Consider the following 21,340-nt stretch of genomic DNA (forward strand, 5'->3'; position numbering starts at 1 on the left):
TAAGAATTAAAATACAATAAAGTTGGATAATGCTTAGACCAAAATATTAATACAGCTCTGCACCATGTCACTTCTTTTCTTCAAATTTGCAATGTCATACATCTTGACTGACAAGATTGCATAATCTATTTGCATAAGTGTAAGTAGAGAGATACCTAAACATTTTTTTTTAACAAATGGATAAACTAAGACATAGCCAAGGAAAGTGGCTTAATCCTTGGGATTTATCAAACACAATTATTAAAAATTGAATCCATTTAATCTAATTTAGAATATTTGGAGGCTTCAGTTTCTAAATCTAGTGCCTTATGTGGAAAAATATATACTAATGAGCTTTGAATGTAATAGCACTCATCAATTGATTTACTTTAATGGGGTCATTGTTTTGAATTTTATAATAATGGACAAAATATAGGTAATTTTGTGGTTAGGCAGGTTAGCCCACCCCCCTCCAAAAAAAGATACATATTTGTACATTTTGGTGTGAAAGGTTAAAATCCATCTTCCTGAGTGGGTATGAGCACCTGCTAGGAGATATAATTGTCATTATGATCTTGGTATTTTGAATGTTCATCTTTGCATTTTTGCAGTTTACATATGGGAGTTTAAAGAAATAAGATGTGCTTTCTATAAAGGAAGGCCTAAATTTGAATTGGGCAAGATATGATGAGTTTTTAGCTTCAGTTCAGTTCAGTCACTCAGTCACGTCTGACTCTTTTTGACCCCATGGACTGCAGCATGCCAGGCCTCCCTGTCCATTACCAACTCCCGGAGTTTACTCAAACTCATGTCCATTGAGTTGGTGATGCCATCCAACCATCTCATCCTCTGTCGTCCCCTTCTCCTCTCGCCTTCAATCTTTCCCAGCATCAGGGTCTTTTCCAATGAATCAGTTCTTTGCATTGAGACTGCTACTAAGTCGCTTCAGCCATGTCTGACTCTGTGTGACCCCATAGACGGCAGCCCACGGGCTCCCCCGTCCCTGGGATTCTCCAGGCAAGAACACTGGAGTGGGGTGCCATTTCCTTCTCCAATGCATGAAAGTGAAAAGTGAAAGTGAAGTCGCTCAGTCATGTCTGACTCTTCATGTCTCCATGGACTGCAGCCTACCAGGCTCCTCTGTCCATGGGATTTTCCAGGCAAGAGTACTAGAGTGGGGTGCCATTGCATTAGGTGGCCAAAGTATTGGAGTTTCAGCTTCAACAGCAGTCCTTCCAATGAATATTCAGGTCTGATTTCCTTTAGGATGGACTGGTTGGATCTCCTTGCAGTCCAAAGGACTCTCAAGAGTCTTCTCCAAGACCACAGTTCAAAAGCATCAATTCTTCAGTGCTCAGCTTTCTTTGTAGTCCATCTCTCAGATCCGTACACGACTACTGGAAAAACGATAGACTTGACTAGATGGACCTTTGTTGGCAAAGTAATGTCTCTGCTTTTCAATATGCTGTCTAGGTGGCTCAGATGGTAAAGTGTCTGCGTACAATGTGGGAGACCTGGGTTCAATCCCTGGGTTGGTAAGATCTCCTGTAGAAGGAAATGGCAATCCACTCCAGTATTCTTGCCTGGAAAATCCCATGGATGGAGGAGCCTGGTAGTCTACAGTCCATGGGGTCGAAAAGAATCAGACATGACTGAGCAACTTCACTTTCACTTTCACTTTTCAAGTTGGTCATAACTTTTCTTCCAAGGAGTAAGTGTCTTTTAATTTCATGACTGCAGTCACCATCTGCAGTGATTTTGGAGCCCCCCAAAATAAAGTTTGTCACTGTTTCCACTCTTTCCCCATCTATTTGCCACGTAGCTTAGGGGTAGAGAATTAAAATACCTGTCTTACATGTTCACACTGATATCTTTAAAATAGATAACGAATGAGGATCTACTGTATACAGGGAACTCTGCTCAATACTCTGTAATAACGTATATGGGAAAAGAATTTGAAAAAGTAGACACGTGTATATGTATAACTGAATCACTATGCTGCACACCTGAAACTAATGCAACATTGTTAATTAACTGTACTCCCACATAAAATTTAAAAAGCCAAAACGTTGTTTTTATTTTGATATTTTTTACACAATGTTAAATGATATATACATATACAAAGACACATTCTTAAATAAAAAACATACCATATTGTATATTTTTTAAAAAGTCCCCTTTGTTGGCCCAAACTGTTTATTACCTTTTTGATTAGGAGCTCTTCCTGTGGTTAGCAGGCTCCTCCTGCATTCCCAGACCCCAAAGAAGAGGGACAGCTTTGGGGGTCCCTTCCCTAGCCTGTCAGACTCCCCCAGACCAAACCCTTTGGACCACTGTATGGAAAAGTAGAATAGTCCACAAAGGGTTAGGTATGCCACAGAAACTTATCACGATGTGGAAGGAACAAAGATTCTGTTGACTTGAATGTACCCCCTCAAAGCCCATTGGAAGGTGCTTCCAGGTTTGGGTGGGCCTTCCCAACAATGGTGTCCTTCAGGGAGGCTTCCTTCATTTCTGACCTGTCTCTCCCTCATCTTGCCGTCCTCATTTCAAACTCAGCAGAGAGCCACCGTTTTCCCACAGATTTAGCCCAGAGTCCTTTTCATGGTTTCAGCAGAGCTGAGCAATACTTCAGGCCCAAGCTGTGTCATGCTCTGCCTCATATGAGAGGCAGAATTAAGTACTCCAATTCCAATTCCTTCTCCTACTTTAGTTTCTCACTCTTTTCCTCAGAGACAACACAATTAACCTCGGAAAAGTCTACTTTTGTTGTTAACATGATATGACTAGCAATATATTTTAGGAATAAATTACCTTCTCACCTGTTACATGGGCTTCCCTGGTGGCAGCAGAGGTAAAGAACCTGCCTGCCAACGCAGGAGATGTGGGTTTGATCCCGGGATTGGGAAGATCCCCTGGAGAAGGAAATGGGAGCGCACTCCAGTTTTCTTGCCTGGGAAATCCCATGGACAGAGGAGCCTGGTGGGCTATGATCCATGGGGTTACAAGAGTCGACTTAGTTACTAAATACCACCACCTATTATATTGCTAATGAGGCACTTTTCAAACTGAGGTCTAGAACTAGTTGGCTATGGTTTTCCTTTTCTTTTGACTCTAGGTCTCTCTTTGTCAGAAGAGTGGGCAGAGTTTGGCAATACATTCCACTACCTCTAAGAAAATTATTTCTAAGTTGTAAAGGGTTATAAAATATAATAATAATTATTATTTTCAACCTTCCAAATTAATTTACTCTTTGTCTACCAACATGTGGGACAGAATGGAGGTGATGAGAAATCTTGAAAATAATAGTAGATGAATCTTTTTGGCCAGGGAAACCTCTATCAAACAGCAGTTATTAAATATATATGTCCAGTGATTTGTGTATGAGGCATCCAGGTGTCCAGAGAGTTGTGTATGAGGCCAGTGGGAAGAGTTATTTATTTATTCATCATATATTTACTGAGTGCCTTCTACCAGTATTGGGAAACAGTGAATAGTAATGTGTTTACAACCTATATAGGAAATGGGTCTAATGGCTATTGGACATTACTGGACAGCTCAGGTAATCTGTATCCAGGTAGTCTGTGTTTTGTATACATGACCTGTATTGCTCCTTCTCATTTGTACCTGGTTACTGGACAGACTTTTCCCACTCAGATGGAAGTGTTTTTTCCTCAAAAAAATATGTTTTTTTTTCTCTACAGATAGCAATGCAGGATACCCCGGTTAGATTCCTGGGTGGGGAAGATCACCTGGAGAAGGAAATGGCAACACATTTTAGTATTCTTGCCTGGGAAATCTCATGGACAGAGGAGCCTGGTGGGCTACTGTCCACGGGGTTGCAAGAGTCAGACACGACTTAGTGGCTAAACCATCATAGCAGGTATCAAGTTCTGCTGTGGCTTTTTGTTTATTTATCTTCTCTCCCTTCCTCCTACCATCAGAGAATTCCCAGTCTTAACCCCTTCCCCACAAAGTACCTTCTGTCTTAGAGGTAGCCGTTAACCTCCTTTTTTTTTTTTTTTCCAGACCCCCCTGCAGTGGAAGCACGCAGTCTTTAACCATTGGACCACCAGAGAAGTGACCACCTTTTTTATGGTAACTATTTCCTTGTTCTTCTTTACTGTTTCAGCACCTAAGTATGCCTTCTTTCATTAAAAAAAATTTTTAGACAGTCTTTACTTTAAAATTTTATAATTTTGTTTATTTATTTTTGGCTGTGCTTTATTTTCGTTGCTTTGCTTGGGCTTTCTCCCAGTTGCAGTGAGCAGGGGCTACACTTTGTTGTGGCGAGCAGCCTTCTCACTGCATTGGCTTCCCTTGTTGCAGAGCACGGGGTTCTAGGGCACACGGGGTTCTAGGGCGCACGGGGTTCTAGGGTGCACGGGGTTCTAGGGTGCACGGGGTTCTAGAGTGCACAGGCTTCAGTAGTTGTGGTTTACAGGTTTTAGAGTGAGAGCTCAGTAACTGTGGCATACAGGCTTAGTTGCTCCGAAGCATGTGGAATCTACCTGGCCAGGGATCGAATTCCAGTTCCCTGCATTGGCAGGCAGATTCTTATTCACTGTGCTACCAGAGGAGTCCCTATGCATTCTTTATTCGTGTTTTTGAACTTTATAAAAATGGAATAACATAGTATATATTATTTTGTGAGCAGTTTCTTAACATATTTTTAAGATCAGCTATATTATTGCATGTAGTTTGTTCATTTCTCTATCATATTCTATTATCATATGACAATCTGTCCATTTTTTTGTTGATAGAGGACACGGGGTTGCTGACAGTTTTTAGTTGTAACAACGGTACTGCTGTTAACATTCTGGCACATGTATCTTGGTGCAGATGACCCTTTCTCAGGGTATATACCAGGAAGTGACATGCTTGGTCACGTGTGGGCCTGTGTTCAACTTTACTTGATAAGGTCAAACAACTTTTCCAAACTGCTCTTTTAATCTCCCTGTAGTAAGTGAAAATTCCTGTTTCTCCACTCCTAGTCAACTTAAAATTGTCAGTCTCTTTCATTTTAGCCATTCTGTTGGGTGGTGTAGTATTATTTTGCTGTGGTTCCAATTTCCTTTGCCATTATGAGATTGACACTTCACATGTTTACTGGCTATTTGGATTTCTTCCTTAGTAATGTGCCTGTTCAAATCTTTCTCTTATGATTGTAGTTCTTTATATGTCCTGGGTATAAGATTTCTCTTTTCTCTACATGCTGTAAATGTCTTTTCAGCTTCATTGAGAAATTACTGTTGAGATGTACAATGCAATACTATAATTTCTTATTTGACTCTGAGATTTGCTTAAGCTTATTGAAATATAATTGACATATGGCTCTGTATAAATTTAAGCTGTACAGCATAATCCTGTAATTTATTTGACTCTGAGGCTTGCTTTTTAGTTCTTTTAATGGTGTCATTTGATGAAACCAAGTCTTAAATATTAATGTAGTTAATTTATTTATTTTTCAATTATATTTAGTGCTTTTGGATTAATTTTAAAAATCTGTCCCCTACACTTGTGATCCTGGATATATTTTCCTGCTTTATTTTCTAAAAGCTTTATTGTTTTGCCTTTCAAATTTATGTCTAATATCCACCTGAAACTCATTTTTGTGTGTAAAGAGGCCAATTTCATCTTTTCCCTTCCAAATGGAAATCTATTTGTCCCAACACCAATCATGGAAAACTATTCTTTAGGCATTGCTCTGCATCCCCTCATGACAACATAAATCAAATTCCCATGTATAGATGAGACTTTCTGCACTCTTTATTTTTTTAATAGCAGGGGCTGGCCAACAGCAACTGTCTCCTAGGGGAGGTGCTAGCAGACTCAGACTCATGTGGGGACAGTAGGGCATCCCTGGGCTCTTTATTCAGTCTTATTGGTCTATTGGTGCATTCCTGATCCAGGACCACACTGCCTTAATGACTATGGCTTCATAAGAAAGCTCGATATCTGATTGCACGTCTTCCTCCTCCTGGTCTTTCTTTTACTTCTTCCTCTTTCTCATATTTCATATATACTTGTCTTTGCTCTTCCATAAAATTTTAGATTAGTTCGTTAAGTTTCTCTCACAAACACACGCCTACCTACTGAAGTTTATCGGAAATTGCATTGGATCGATAGATAAATATGGGGAGATTTGATATCTTCCATTGAATCTTGCAGTCCGTGAACACTATTATCTCTTATTTGTTTAGGTCATCTTCAGTGTTTTTAAAATGTTTTCTTCATATAGGTCTTGCACTTCTTTGATTTATTTCTAGATATTTGATATTTGTTTAAAGGTACTGTGAGCTTCAAATACTCTAACTTAAATTTTCTTTTTCCCTCAGTTCAGTTCAATCGCTAAGTCGTGTCCGACTCTTTGCGACCCCATGAATTGCAGCACACCAGGCCTCCCTGTCCATCACCAACTCCTGGAGCTTGCTGAAACTCATGTCCATCAAGCCGGTGATGCCATCCAACCATCTCATCCTCTGTCCCCTTCTCCTCCTGCCTTCAATCTTTCCCAGCACCAGGGTCTTTTCAAATGAGTCAGTTCTTCGCATCAGGTGGCCAAAATATTGGAGTTTCAGCTTCAAAATCAGTCCTTCCAATGAATATTCAGGACTGATTTCCTTTAGGATTGACTGGTTTGATCTCCTTAGCCTTTTCCCCTAGACTATGCTATGCTAAGTCGCTTCAGTCGCGTCCGACTCTGTGCGACCCCATAGACGGCAGCCTACCAGGCTCCGCCGTCTCTGGGATTCTCCAGGCAAGAATACTGGAGTGGGTTGCCATTTCCTTCTCCAATGCATGAAAAGTGAAAAGTGAAAGTGAAGTCGCTCAGTCGTGTCCGACTCTTAGCGACCCCATGGACTGCAACCTACCAGGCTCCTCCGTTCATGGGATTTTCCAGGCAAGAGTACTGGAGTGGGGTGCCATTGCCTTCTCCAAGACTATAGAAAAAAGTATAATTTTTGAAAGATACTATTTTTCTTTCTATTAATCTTGTTAAATTCATTCATTGTAACAATTTACCTGCAGATTCTTTTGGATTTTCCACATAAATATCTACGAAAAATAACGACTTTGTTTCTTCCTGTTCTTAGTCTTTTTTTCCCCCTTACTCCGTTGGCTAAGGACATTCAGGGGCAATAACGGGCATTCTTGCCAGTAGTACACTTTTAATCACTACTAAGCCCTCTGCCTCAAGCCAACGGCGTGTAATTGTTGGTTCCCAGCTGGAAAGTGTGAGACGCCCACGCTCTCCTTTCAGCGCTTGCAGCGAATTAAACCAGAGAGTAAGCCTCCCCGAAGCTCGCCTTCCAATTCTCAGGAAGGAGCTGGCAGCCCCCTCTGGTTGCCACGCAACGGCGTCTCCTGACCGGGAGTAGGTGCGAGCCAGATAGAAGCACGTGCCGCCTCTTCCGCATTCCTGGACTACATCCCCCACAATGCGTCGCGCTGCGGGCCGCAGGTCTCCAAGCGGGGGAAGGGCCGGGCAAGGAGGCGGAGCGGAAGCGGAGTGTGAGGGACAAGAGTAAAATCCCCACAAGCCGGGAACCAACCTTGTTGCTAATTCCCAGCTCAGGCCTTTCTTCATCCCGACCTGGAGGTTGCTTCGCGAGCGCGGGACGCAGCTGACGCCCGCTAAACGGCTTTCTTTGCGCCGCCCCAGCTCGGAAGCCAGTTGGCGTCGGCAACAGAGACGAGAAGCCCACAAGGCAAGGTAATGAGGAGGGGGCGAGAGGGAAGCCGCGGTTGGAGGCGTCTCTGTCCGTCAGGCTCGCGTCTCTGCCGGAGCCCCTCGGGCCGGGGGCCACCTCTCCTCCGCCGTGCCCCGCCCCCCGCCCCATCGGGGCCGCTGCCGCGGGGCGTCGGCGAAGACCCCGCTCCAGCGCTGACCCGCAGCTCCGGGCCACGGCCGAGGAGGGTCTTTGTCCCTGCTGCTCCAGGTCTGACAACCGCGGCCTCTGGGCCCCGGGCAGAGAACCGAGCGTGGCTCGGGCTGCGTGATCCGGGTGGGGCGGGCTGGGTCCCGTGGCCGCTGGCGCGGGGGAGCGACGGACCTGAGCTGCGGGGTTGGAGCGCCCGCGCGGCAGCCGCACTCACTTCTTTTTCCGTTTCTGACAGCTCAGTTCTGTTCTACTTTGAGAGAGAAAGTCAGATGCCCTTTTTAAATTCCCTCTCCAAAACTCAGCTGCTGGGTAAGTGGTAAGGATGAATTTAAACGGCTATGTCGACTGTGGTTTATAATCTCGTAAGCCCTATTAAAACAACCTGGCTTCCAATCCTGATCGACTCTGCCTGGCTTTAGTGACCTTGGTTAATTAAGGCTCTAAGCCTACAGTTTCTCACCAATCAAATGGCCATAACAGTACACATCTCTTAAGTTGCTAGAATAAGAAATAATATGCTTACAACGTCACAAATTCTTCACTTGGAAAAATTCTTTGAGTGTGATACTTACATTAGCTATACTGAAGTGGCCCCTAGATTGGTGAGTTTTGTGTTTTCCTTGTTTAATCATTGGCACTCTAGGTTCTATATTCTTCACTTTATATATCTTGTTCACCTTAAACCTAAGTAAAGGATTCTTTAAAATGTGCTGTGTTTTCAATTTTCGCCGTCTTAAGATGGCTGAGAACATTCTTGGAAAATTGATGACTCTGCTTTTTGTGGGTCCGCTTTAGATACGAGGATTTACCCCACCCCCATCCCCAGCTGTGCTTGGTAGGGGATTCTTGGAGGAGCTTAAGTGTTTTGGCAGAATAAGCATCTAGGTGTTCTGCAGTCTTTAACCTGGGGCTTCACCATCTTTACCTTATGCCAGCTTTTTTTTCTTCCCCCTCTCTCTGTACTTTTCTACTGTTCAGTAATTTTCACTTTTGGGCTTTTTGTTTCCAAGTTGTAGTGTTTGTTCTCAGGATAAATCCAATGTTAGCAATACATTTTATAAGATGATTTGAAGCATTTCACATTAGTCCTTCTTTAGTTATGATTGTTCTTGCACTGTTTTCTCCTGAGTTTTACTGACATAGGTGTTGAGTTTTTCCTCATGGAAATCTTTATGGTCCTTTGTTGAAATTGTTTTCATTTAAAATGTGTGTTCTGTACTACTTTTAGTTCAAATACTGTGCAGTCTGAAATAAGTTCTCTACATTAAGCTGTTTTTGAATGTATGGTTATGGTGGGGGAAAAGCCAGTGGAGCAAGGTGAATTTTGTGTAATGTCTTGAGTGACACGTGTATGAAAAAAAATTACTTAAGGAGAAATCTACTGAATGTATTTCATCAGGATATCAGAGAACCAGAGAGTAAATATGTGAAAAACATATTTAAACTGTGGGAGATGGCATAGTGCACATAAAGATTTCTTATTCATTAAGAAACGTGTGGCAGAAATACTCGTCTTTAGGAAAAAATGTTTCTCTTCTGGTGACGCCATTTAGTGCTGTGTATGGGACAGAATAGTGACTGGAAATAGGAGACCTTGATTCTTGTCCTGGGTCTGTCACTCTGTATGACCTTAGTTTCCTTTGTGGTTCTCAACTTCCTCATCTTTCAAATAGAGAATTGGTCTGATTCCAGGGATTCTTCTAACTCAGACCTTTCAGTGACAAGTTCTTTTTTAATGTGGGAAAAAAATGATGTCAACCCTTTTAGTAATTTATTTGTGTCTCAGGGTATTTTTTCCCCCACCTTGGGGAACGGGTACACATGAAAGAATAGAAAGCTGCCATAAACAAGAATCTCTCTTCATCCCTCTTTCAGGAGCTGCACATGTTTTCTCTGCATTTTTGACATGGTTAGTTTTCTTCCTCCGTACTCTGTATCTCTTTTCTTTAGTCACAGTCTCTTTATCTGTTATCCCTGCTTTTATATAACTTGGGATCCCATGGACAGAGTAGCCTGGCAAGCTACAGTCCATGGAGGCCCAAAAGAGTGGGGACAGGATTTAGCAGCTAAATAACAGTATAACTTGGGTTTCTCAGTCCCCCTAATTCAACCTCATTGTTTCTTTTTGTCATATTTATTTATTACTTATATGTATTATTTATTTATTTATTATTTTTACTCCCAACAGCTTGTTTTTTTTTTTTTTCCTTAGGGGCCTTTTTGTGCGAAGTCTCAGGCAAAGGTGCCCAGTCCTGGTCTGGTCAGCTGTGGAGGGGGAGGTGGGGTCGTGTGGCGCAAACCGTGATTGGCTGAGTCAGTGGGCAGGTCAGACTTTGTGCCTGAAATATCTAGTAGGGCGTGATGTATTTTGGATTACACTTTGACTGTGTGTAGTGCTTGAGTAGTTTCCCTTTTGCTCTAACATTCTCCTCGTCACCCTCACTTCTTTTATCCGTTGTCTTCGATCTGTCTTTGTCCTCTCCAGAGCTGTCGTCTTTTGCCTCTCCCCAATATTCCATCTAAAAATGATCTTAGATCTTGAGATGTGATATTTCTGTGTCTTAGCTGGAATTATAGTGTAGCTTCTTCCAAGGCAGTTCACATTTTAAGTCTTAGACCTAATTAGTAGTGGATGGCTGTGTTCTATGTTAAATTTTTCCCCTAGTTGTTAGCCTCAGGCAATATTATGTAGAGAAACTAGAAAATATTTTAGGAATGAGCTTTTCTCCTGAAATTACATTCAAAGGCAAGTCTGTGGCGTACTTATTTCTTTTTTGGAGAGAACTATCTGAACCTCTGAGCTCTAGTGAGAACATACTGTGTCTTTTTGTAATAAAGATCTGCTTTTCCAGCTGTAAATTCTGTAGATCAACAGGCAGTGATTCTTGGAGCACCTTTGGCTGAATGAGAGCTTCTGTGCTTGCTAGTTGCTGCTAATAGTTACTTTAGTTATATATTCATAATGGCACAAAAGTAGAGCCCTAAATGAATGCAAAAATGGGACTTGAAGTAGAGAGTTCCAAGGTAGGATTGGTCATCCATTGAAGTTTTTAGTCTTGCTATTGCAACGTTTGCATAAAAATACAAGGAAGTATTTCAAGATCGGCAGTGTGAAATGCAGTGTTTTTAACATTTTTGACTGCAGCCCATAGAAAGGGGCCTTTTAACCTACAGACTCCATGGATATATAACTCTGTGTGCGTGTGTATGAAAGAAGTATATAAGTGTATAGAAAGCTGAAAAAAGTTTTACAAAATAAAATCTATATTCTGTACAGTCTACTCTGATAATTTCTATTTCATTTATGTATTTTTGGCTATGTTAGATCTTGGTTGATGTGTTGGGCTTTCTCTAGTTGTGGGAGGGGCTACTCTCTAGCTGTGGTGCGCTGGCTTCTCTTGTGGAGAGCAGGCTCTAGGGGGCGCTGGGCTTCAGTAGTTGTGGTGGATGGTATTAGTTGCCCCTTGGCTTGTGGGATCTTTCTGGACTAGGGATCAAACTCATGTCCGCTGCATTGATTGGCAGATTCTTAGCCACTGGACAACCAGGGAAGTGTTCTGTGTTTCATCTTGTTTGAAAAGGGCTAGTTGAAAAGTAGATTCTTGTTCCTTGCTTTTGAAAAAACACTGGAGTCCTGGGCTGAGAATTTAGATGCTTAATTTCCCCATTTGTTTGACATTGGGTAGTCATTAATCCTCCTTATGCTTCCCTTTCCTTATCTTTACTTATTTATTAAAAGATATTTATTTCTTTATTTGAGTGCACCATCTCTTAGTTGTGGCACATGGGATCTTTAGTTGCAGCTTGTAGTCTCTTAATTGCAGCTTGTGGGATCTAGTTCCCTGATCAGCGATCGAACCCAGGTTCCCTGCATTGGGAGCATGGAGTGTTAGCCACGGGACCACCAGGGAAGTCCCTCCTTGTCTTTAAAGTGAGGATCTTCTAGTTTAAGTATTCACTGATCCTCTATCTTTACTTTTCCCTAGTAATAATGTTGGAGTAATGTATTCGTCTTTAGGTCTTTGGCTAGGGAGAAACCACTGAAAAATAGCTTAGATGTGTAGTTACTTAATGGCACCCCACTCCAGTACTCTTGCCTGGAAAATCCCATGGACAGAGGAGCCTGGTAGGCTGCAGTCCCTGGGGTCGTTAAGAGTTGGACACGACTGAGTGACTTCACTTTTCACTTTTCACTTTCATGCATTGGAGAAGGAAATGGCAACCACTCCAGTGTTCTTGCCTGGAGAATCCCAGGGACGGCAGGGCCTGGTGGGCTGCTGTCTATGGGGTTGCACAGAGTCAGACACGACTGAAGCAACTTAGCAGCAGCAGCAGCATGTTTGCTGTTTGGCAAGAGCTTTGAAAAATCTTTGTTCATGTGTAAATCTTGTGAATTGGAGTGAATATATTAAGGTCTGTAATACAATAAATATATAAATTAAGAAAAAATTTCCCCGTGTTTTTTGTTTTTCTACTTTAGTAGTTTGTAACGAGCAATATTTTGGAGTTTGAAAAATTGTATTTAAAATGCTTAACAGCAATTACAAATTAACATGCCATCACATTGCCAGATAGCACTGCCCTTTTCATATTAGAAAAGGTCAAAAAAAATGTTTTCCTGTGTAAAGACCGCCACGTCAGATCATTACTGCTCGTATGTTACCAAACAGCGAAACTGCCATTCTCATAAGAAAAGGGAATACAGAGTTTTCTTTGCTTATGGGTTTCCTTTTGTTCATTTTGGACAATTTCTCCAAACCAGGCCATTCCATGTGGGGATTGGGATTCCTTTCATTCTCATATGTTTGTACTGAGGAGAATAGAAAAAAGGAATTTACTGTCTCCTCCCAAGATTCTGGTTAGAATTCTCAAGGTTTTGGTTAGAAGGAAATTGGAGCCAGACTTCATACTTCCATTTCTTTCCTCAGGTCAGACCTCCTTCCTTGACCTCATAGCTCATTTGGCTCCTCCAAATTCTAATTTTTTCTCAATCTCTCTGTTTGTTTTCTTTGTAGCAATTTATTGCAAGCTGAAATTAGCTTGTTTCTGTGTTTGCTTGTTACTATCTGACTTCTACTAAAGCATAATCTTTAGAAGAGCAGGAATCCTGGCTTGTTTCCATTCACATCTCCTGTTCCTGGCACATAGTAGGTGCTTTAATAAATATTGTGAATGAATAAGTGAGCAAATGAATGAATAAACCAAGGTCTTTCAGGCTTAAATGAAACTGTATGTAGTAAAGGTTGTGTTCGAATACAGTTCTTTCTGCGTCATCCCTCCCCCACCCTCCCTTTATTTTTTCTGGAAATGTTTTCTTATCATTGTATTTGCTGATCATGGTGAAGATACCTACATCCAGAAGACCTTGTATATTTTTTCTAGTTCTTTTGCTTATGTTAAAAAAATAAAGATCTACAATTTCTTAAGTTCTTCCTGTAGCAACTTTGTAATACTTTGATTTCTGTGAATCAACATATTTGAAACTTTAATATGCTAACCTGATAGTTTAAAGAATAGTCCAAACTACATATCTTCAGAATTTTTAGTATCATTGACCTAAACTGCCATTACTGTTTTCTTGTTACATTCCTTTAAAACAAAAAAGACAAAGTCCACTTAATATTATAGTTCATTTAGTACTTATAGTCTTTTCTCCTGGAGGTAGGGGAGGTAGTGTGGTATAGAGAAAAACCTAAATAGTGAGTCAGGACCTGTGTTCAAGGCCAGTACAGTTTCTGCTACTAACTCATTGCCTCCATTTTAGGCAAGACAATTAACATCTCTGAGCTTTAGTTCCTACATCTGAAATGTGAGAAGATTAAATCAGATTTCTGCTCAGGTAATTGAAAATACAGTCGTCCCTCTGTATCTGTGTCTGTATCTGCAGGGCATTGATTCCAGGTCCACCTCTACCTTTACTGCCCTGTGACCATGGGTGCCAGAATCTTTGGGATGCTTAAATCCCTTATGTATTAATAAGATGGCATGTTATTTGCAAATAACGTACGCACATTGTCCTGTATACTTTAAACCGTCTCTCAATAGTTTATAATACCTAATACAATGCAAATGCTGTGTAAATTGTTGCCAGTGCATGGCAAATCAAGCTTTGCTTTTGGGAACTTTCTGGAATTTCTTTTCATTAAATATTTTCTTTTTTTTTTTTCCTTTTCATTAAATATTTTCTATCTGCAGTTGGTTGGATCTGTGTATGTGGAACTCAACTGACTGTAATTTGATCTTGAAATTCTCTTCTCCTCTGCACCTTTGCCCCTCAGAAACACTGCAGGGAGGTCACATTGGTGCTCAGGGGAGTTGGTGGGGTTAGGCTGAGGGTGTGCTTAAAGTAAATTTCTGCTTATTGTTCTCCAGGCTCTGTGGAAGTTATGGCTGCAGTGTAGGGCATGTTACTCTTGCCCTTAAGGCACGTGGGACTTTAAGAGACAAGTCTCAGTTGGTATAAAGTAATGTGATGTGAGAGAAGGAGGTGAAAGTGGACTAGAATAAGGTTATAAGGTTTTAAGACCCTTCTCATACAGGTAGCATTTAAACAGATACTCTAGTCTCACTTTAGGCCATATGGAAGAGGAACTGTTCTCATCAATGACATGCTATTAAGTCATCTTAATTGTTGTTTGGTTGCTCAGTTGTGTCCAGCTCTTTTGCGACCCCATGGACTGTAGCTCGCCGCACTCCTCTGTTCATAGGATTTTCCAGGCAAGAACACGAGTGGGTTGCCATTTCCTCCTCTAGCGGATATTCTTGACCCAGCGATCCAACCCACATCTGTTATGTGCCCTGCATTGGCAGGCAGTTTCTTTACCACTAGCGCCACCTGGGAAGTCGTCTAGTAAAACATGCCCTGTATTAACTCAAGTTACTCAAACTGCTAACTGATATTGCTGTGTAAGTACCTGATACTACTAATAAATGTTAATATTTATTGACATTAGTAGTATAAGATGTCATTTATCCTCACCAGTGTTAGGTAGGTACTGTTACCTCCATGATGTAAGTGAGACTTTAGGGTTTAGGAAGATAAAATAACTTAAGGTTTTAAAGATAGAATATAGTTAGCCCTTTGTATCTGCGGATTCTGCATCTGTGGAATCAGTTGTGGATTGAAAATACTGAAAAAAAAATTCCAGAAACTTCCAAAAACTACAACTTAAATTTGCTCCTATTCATATCACATTTACTTGCTGGTGGGTCAGACTGTAAAGAACCTGCCTGCAATGGAAGGGTCCCAGTTTTGATCCCTGGGTTGGGAAGATCCTCTGGAGGAGGGCATGGCAGCCCACTCCAGTATTCTTGCCTGGAGAATCCCAGGGACAGAGGAGCCTGGCAGGCTGCAGTCCATGGGGTCACAAAGAATCAGATGTGACTAACATATAGCATTTCGGAGAAGGCAGTGGCACCCCACTCCAGTACTCTTGCCTGGAAAATCCCATGGGCAGAGGAGCCTGGTAAGCTGCAGTCCATGGGGTCGGGAATAGTCGGGCATGACTGAGAGACTTCACTTTCACTTTTCACTTTCCCGCATTGGAGAAGGAAATGGCCACCCACTCCAGTGTTCTTGCCTGGAGCATCCCAGGGACGAGGGAGCCTAGTGGGCTGTCATCTGTGGGGTCGCACAGAGTCGGACACGACTGAAGCGACTTAGCAGCAGTAGCAGCAGCAACATATAGCATTTACATTTGTATTAGATATTATTAGTAATCTCGAAATGATTTAAAGTATACAGGAGGATGTGCATAGGTAATATGTAAATAATATACCACTTTATAAGAAGGACTTGAGCGTCTGTGGATTTTGGTATCCATTGGGGGCCCTGGAACCAACCCCTGCAGATACTGAGGCAGGATCTTACTGTATGTAATTTCATATGCAGATTGATAGAGAGTACCTTGAGGCTGGAGGTGGGGTAGGAGTGGGAGTGCTACTTTTTGAAGAGGTGACATTTGAGTAAAGGAGGAATACTAAAAGAGGAAAAGGAATAAGCCATGGGGAGAGCATTTCAAGCAAGGGAATAGCAGTTGTACTGCTGCTGAGTTCAGAAAGAATTTGGTGTGTTTTGCCTAGCTTGACTGTAGTACAGTGAGCAAGGGGAAAGTGGTGTGAGATTAGGACAGAGATAATGGTGAAATCAGCTCTGCAGAACCTTCTCGACTGTGGCCATGTTGCCAAACATAAGTTTGTGTGCCTCATGCACAGTGAGGCCAAAGAGGCCAAAATGGGAGTTTGGAGCAAGGAAAGGTTTATTGCAACAAGCGTGAAAGGAGAATGGGCAGCTCCTGCTCAGAAACCTGGAACTCCAGGAGTCGTGTGCTCATCACTGTTGTATCTTGACGGCTTCTCCTTTGTTTCTGTGTTCTCTCCCTTCTGTGATCAGTATCTGTGTGAACCTGCTGAAGCCTTCTCTTTACAAACAAGAAATAGGGGGCACAGAAAGGCGTTTGTACCTAGGAGTGCTCCACTGGGTCCTACTTGGTTTCAGTAAATAGTTTTAATTTTATTCCAAGTGCAGTGGGAAACCATTGAAGAGTTTTCTTTGGTAACTGTAAGTTTGTTTCCTACATCTGTGACTCTTTCTTGTGTTGTAAATAAGTTAATTTGTACCATTTTTTAAGATGACACATATAAGTGATATCACATGATGTTTGTCTTTCTTTGTCTGACTTCACTCAGTATGACAATCTCTGGGTCCATCCATGTCGCTGCAAATGACATTATTTCATTCTTTTTTTGTGGCTGAGTAATATATGGCCCCCCACTCCAGTACTCTCACCTGGAAAATCCCATGGACGGAGGAGCCTGGTGGGCTGCAGTCCCTGGGGTCTCGAAGAGTCAGGCACGACTGAGCGACTTCACTTTCACTTTTCACTTTCATGCATTGGAGAAGGAAATGGCAACCCACTCCAGTGTTCTTGCCTGGAGAATCCCAGGGACAGGGGAGCCTGGTGGGCTGCCGTCTGTGGGGTCACACAGAGTCGGACACGACTGAAGCAACTTAGCAGCAGCAGCAGCGATATTCTGTTCTATGTATATATCACATCTTCTTTATCCATTCATCCATCAGTGGACATTTAGGTTGCTTCCATGTCCTGGCTGTTGTAAATACTGCGGCAGTGTACATTTGGGTGCATGTATCTTTTTGAATTATGGTTTTCTCTGGATGTATGCCCCAGAGTGGGATTGCAGGGTCATATGTTAGCTCTGTGTTAGCCCAGGAGTCAATCTACCTCCTTCCTTCCTATCACTGCCTTACATCTCCAGAAGTTTTTCTTCATCCCAGAGTATTTATAAAACTCTGTACTCTAGACCATAACTCTCCATTCTCTCCTCCCACTAGCCTCTGGTAACTACCATTCTACATTCTATCTCTGACTAACTTCTAGGTACCTATACAAGTGGCATCATATAATATTTGTCTTTTTGTGTTAGCTTCTTTAACTTAGCACAATGCCTCTAAGGTTTTAATTCTGATCCATATTGTAGCATGTATCAGAATTTTATTCTCCTTTATCTTGAATATTTCATTGTGTGTATATTCAGCTGTGCACCTGTTGTTTCCACCTCACAGTGCTGCAGTGAACATGGCTGTACAAGTTCCTCTTTGAGTCCCTGCTTCTGAAACCAAGCAGGACCCAGCGGGGACCACCTGGGGACAGAAGCCCTTCCGAGCCCCCCATTTCTTTCTTGCAGGATGAAGGCTTCAGCCTCCTAGACCTCCCTGAATTTCAAAGGGCAGATTCAAATAGTTGCTAATCAGGCAAGTAAGGGTATGCAGAAACAAAGGAGAAACATCAAGAAACTATATTGCAGCAATTAAAGTAGTATTCTGGTTCCTCCTCAAGGAATATATATATAATATCTTTGAGTTTTTCTGAAGGAACTAAGATTCCCACACAGATAAGGATGGTTAACTTCAGCTGAGCACAAGATGCCTGGAATACCGTCCTGTTAGCCTCATCAGCAACCATTCAGAAGGGAGTCACATACCATACAGCCCTCATTCCAGATTTTGCCGATGAAAATTTCTCCCTGAAAACCATCAAGGACTTCAAGGTTTTTGAGCATGAGCCACCTGTTCTCCTTCGTTGGCCTTGTAATAAACCTTTCTCTGCTCCAAACTCCCACATTTTGGTTTGGCCTTACTATGCATCACTCACGTGAACTTGTGTTCCGTAACACTTTCAGTTCTTTTGTAATTACACCCAGAAGTGGAATAGCTGGGTCAAATTGTTTAATTTTTTTTTAGGAACTGCCAATACTGCTTTCCACGGCACCTGCACCATTTTGTATTGGCTTTCAATTTCTCTGCAACTGTACCAACAGTTTTGGTTTTGTTTTTAATAATTGCTGTAGAAGAAAAACGTTTTCATCTGCTTTCTTAGGTTCAGTGCCCAGGACTCAGCAAACTAAACTGACGAAAGATCAATTAACAGGAGAGAAAGGTTGTTTCATATACAAATGGTTCACATCACAGAAATGAACTTAAAAAATAAAAGAAGCAGTTAGTGCAGAGAGTGTGTATACCATTTAAACAAAGAGCCATAAATTATGGAAGTGTGATAAGACAAAGGAAAAGGAGTTTGAGCTTCTGGAGTCAGTAAATTGTGGGAAGGTAAATACATAGGGGTAACTAATGAAAGATAAGGTTTGTTTTAGTAAGGTGTGTTTGTAAGGTGTGTTTGTACAGATTTGTCTCAGCATCAGTGCCCTGTCTCCTATGATAAAGAGTGTTCTCATCTTTCTCGTAAGTAATTCATGTTTTGCTTTCAGGTAGAAAGGGGGAGATCAGGGAGGCCTTACTGCATCTGCTGTTTTTCAGTTACCTTCGGCTGAAAATAATCCTTATACCAAAGTGGATATTTTGGGGTGACACATTCTGATGCCCTTCATAGCCATCCTGATGGTGTCAAGTGGTATTTCATTGTGGTTTGAATTTGCTTTTCCCTGAAGATTAGTAGTTTGAGTACCTTTTCATGTGCTTATTGACAATTTGCATATTTCCTTTGGAGGAAGAAATTAAAATTGTGACTATTCAGATCATGGCTTGTTTTGCTCTGAGGACAGTGGCTTGAAGTGGGGTTGGAGAAGAATCTAGGAAGTCACTTGAAGTAGCGGCAGTACTTTAGTTGGAGATGATGGTACTTGGAGCATATTCTGTTGCCCTTCTTCAGGTCTAGTACTTTACAGATACTTCATTTTAAGTGTGTCTCCTTTCCTTAATTTTTCTACTTTTGGGCCATATGGAGTGTAATTCCTTTTGTAATTTCTGCAGTTGGGTGAGAACTTTCCCCTGGGAATCCTAAAAATATTCAGAAGTCTGTCTCTCTTAGGTCAAATAATGATGATGAAGCTAATATGTTACTGAACCAAAACTGTGATCTGCCCACATGCAGTAAAGCCAAGCTAATCTGCTGACCCTGTGTTGTTGGGAAGGAAAGTACAGTGTTTATTGTAAGGTGCCGTACAAGTTGTGATGCTGATAGCTCAGCTTCTTTGTACACTGGTGCCAAATCAAATCTCAGAGACAGAATTTTCGGTGAAGTAGAAAAGGATAGCTTTAGTGCTTTGCCAGGCAAAGGCGGGAGACAGTGGGCTCCTGCCCTTGAAACAATGTATTCTCACTTGGGGAAGATAATACGTTTTATAGTAAATGTTTAAGGAGGGTATGGTCATTCTGTGGGTATTCTTCTGAAGGGTTGGTGGTGAGGTAGGTAGGAGTCACCATCATCAAACTTGAGGTCCAGCTGGTCTGGAGTCTGCTTGCTTGTGGGAAGCATACCATAGCTTAAAGACATTGTGTGTATCCTTAGGTGGGGAAACAGGACCTTGCCCCAAAGCTGCTCCTGACTATTTCTCCCTGGTTTCATGTGCTCTCCCTTCCCTAATTAACATCTGCTTGTATCTGCCCCATTGGAACTCAGGGAAGGGCATGGAGGCTGAATGAAGGTGGTTTCTTATAATCAAAGAAATGGGGGACACAGAGGCCTGTGGGGCCCCGAACGGAATCAGTTGTCTGGGACAGATAATGCTCAAAAAGTCCATTTTTTGGAGGAAGTTTTTGTAGACAAAATTTGGGATGAGGGCTGTATGGTGTGTGACTTTCTTCTGACTGGTTGGTGGTGAGGTAACAGGGTCATCTTGTGCTCAGCCTGAAGTTACCATCTCCTACCTGTGTGGGGACTTTTCCTGCAGAAGAACTCAGAGGTGTGTTGTGGATATTCTTTGGGGAGGAACCAGGACCGTGCCTCAACACTGCACTATTTTGTTTTTTTTTTGGCCGCACCATGTGGCATGTGGGATCTCAGTTCCCTGACCAGGGACTGAACCCATGCCGCCTGCAGAAGCGAGGCATCTTAACCACTTGGGCCACTGGGGAAGTGTCCCTATCACTGCACTGTTGTTTCTTGACTCTTTCTTTTTTGTTTCTGCATTCCCTTACTTTGCTGATTAGCAATTTGACTCTATCCTTTGGAACTCAGGAAAGGTCTAGGAGGCTGAATGAAGTCTGTTCCCTAAAAACAAGAAACAGGGGACAGAGAAAGGACTTGTATCCAGGAGGTCCCCACTGGGGCCTGCTCAGTTTCCATAATGATTTTATTTTTGCCTTTAAAAACTCCAATTGTTACTTGGGACGTATTTGAAGTTTTACTTTTTAAAGTAATTAGTAAGAAATTAATATAGGGGGCCTAGAAGTTAAGATTGAAAAGTTTTTGTGTTTTAGACTGTGTGGGTGGAGGACGAATACTATGCTGGATTGTAGCCATAAGTCCCCAGTGACAGTGCAGGCCTTTAGGTTTCTAACTATTGTCTCTGTCCTGATTTAGGTGGCCTTTCAGGAGCTGAACTGGTACTTGAAGGACAAAGGAAAATTGGGGAGTTCAGTGTTCAAGTTCTCTGCCATTTGCAACTTTGAACATTGCACAGAAATGAGTCAGGAGATAGAAGGGCTCCAGGTTAGACGTTTACAACTGTCCTCCTGTTTGCATTTCATGGGGCAAGAAAAAGTGGGTTTCAGGCCTGATACTTAGAACTGCTAGCATTTCCTGAGACAAGAGTTAGATGGGCTGCAGTTGAGGAATTTACAGTCAGCTTCCTGTTTGCTCTCCAAAATGGAAGTAACAGCAGAAACAAGGTAAATAGCCAGTCTTTGTCTCTTGTAAACACCTTAAGGTAATAGTCATGACAAGGACAAAGAGGGGCAAAACCCATTTGAGTAAAGGGTTAAGGAATCTCTACTCCCCCCTCTTTTGGGACAAGGGAAATGCTACACATTCGCAGAAAGGCTCCTTGTGGGTGGGTCAAAAGTCAGGGGATAAAGAGGATTGCTTCTCCCAGAAGCCTTCACTTTGAGATCCATATTGGCTGGGGGTTGTGTGGGCACCAAGGGCAGGGTCCCAGGGTAGGTCAAGTGTGGAGAAAAAAACCAAATAATTGGCCTGAAGGAAGACAAAGATGGGGAA

General features: G+C 42.0%; 1 protein-coding gene across 5 annotated transcripts in view; it reads left to right on the plus strand.

Annotated features, from left to right (window-relative positions):
- Window positions 1-7,606: 7,606 nt before the first annotated feature.
- Window positions 7,607-21,340, plus strand: part of CCDC126 (coiled-coil domain containing 126) — a 42,152-nt gene continuing 28,418 nt past the window's right edge. For 2 of the 5 annotated variants that reach the window (XM_061413714.1, XM_061413715.1), the window contains exons 1-2: window positions 7,608-7,696; window positions 8,101-8,181. The gene's annotated coding sequence lies outside the window, so the exon portion shown is untranslated. Of the gene's footprint in view, window positions 7,697-8,100; window positions 8,182-18,568; window positions 20,834-21,340 lie in introns of those variants that run through there. The other 3 variants (XM_061413717.1, XM_061413713.1, XM_061413716.1) reach the window with 3 other exon arrangements.

This window comes from Bos javanicus, chromosome 4 (assembly GCF_032452875.1).
Source record: "Bos javanicus breed banteng chromosome 4, ARS-OSU_banteng_1.0, whole genome shotgun sequence".
In the NCBI taxonomy this organism is placed as follows: Eukaryota; Metazoa; Chordata; class Mammalia; order Artiodactyla; family Bovidae; genus Bos; species Bos javanicus.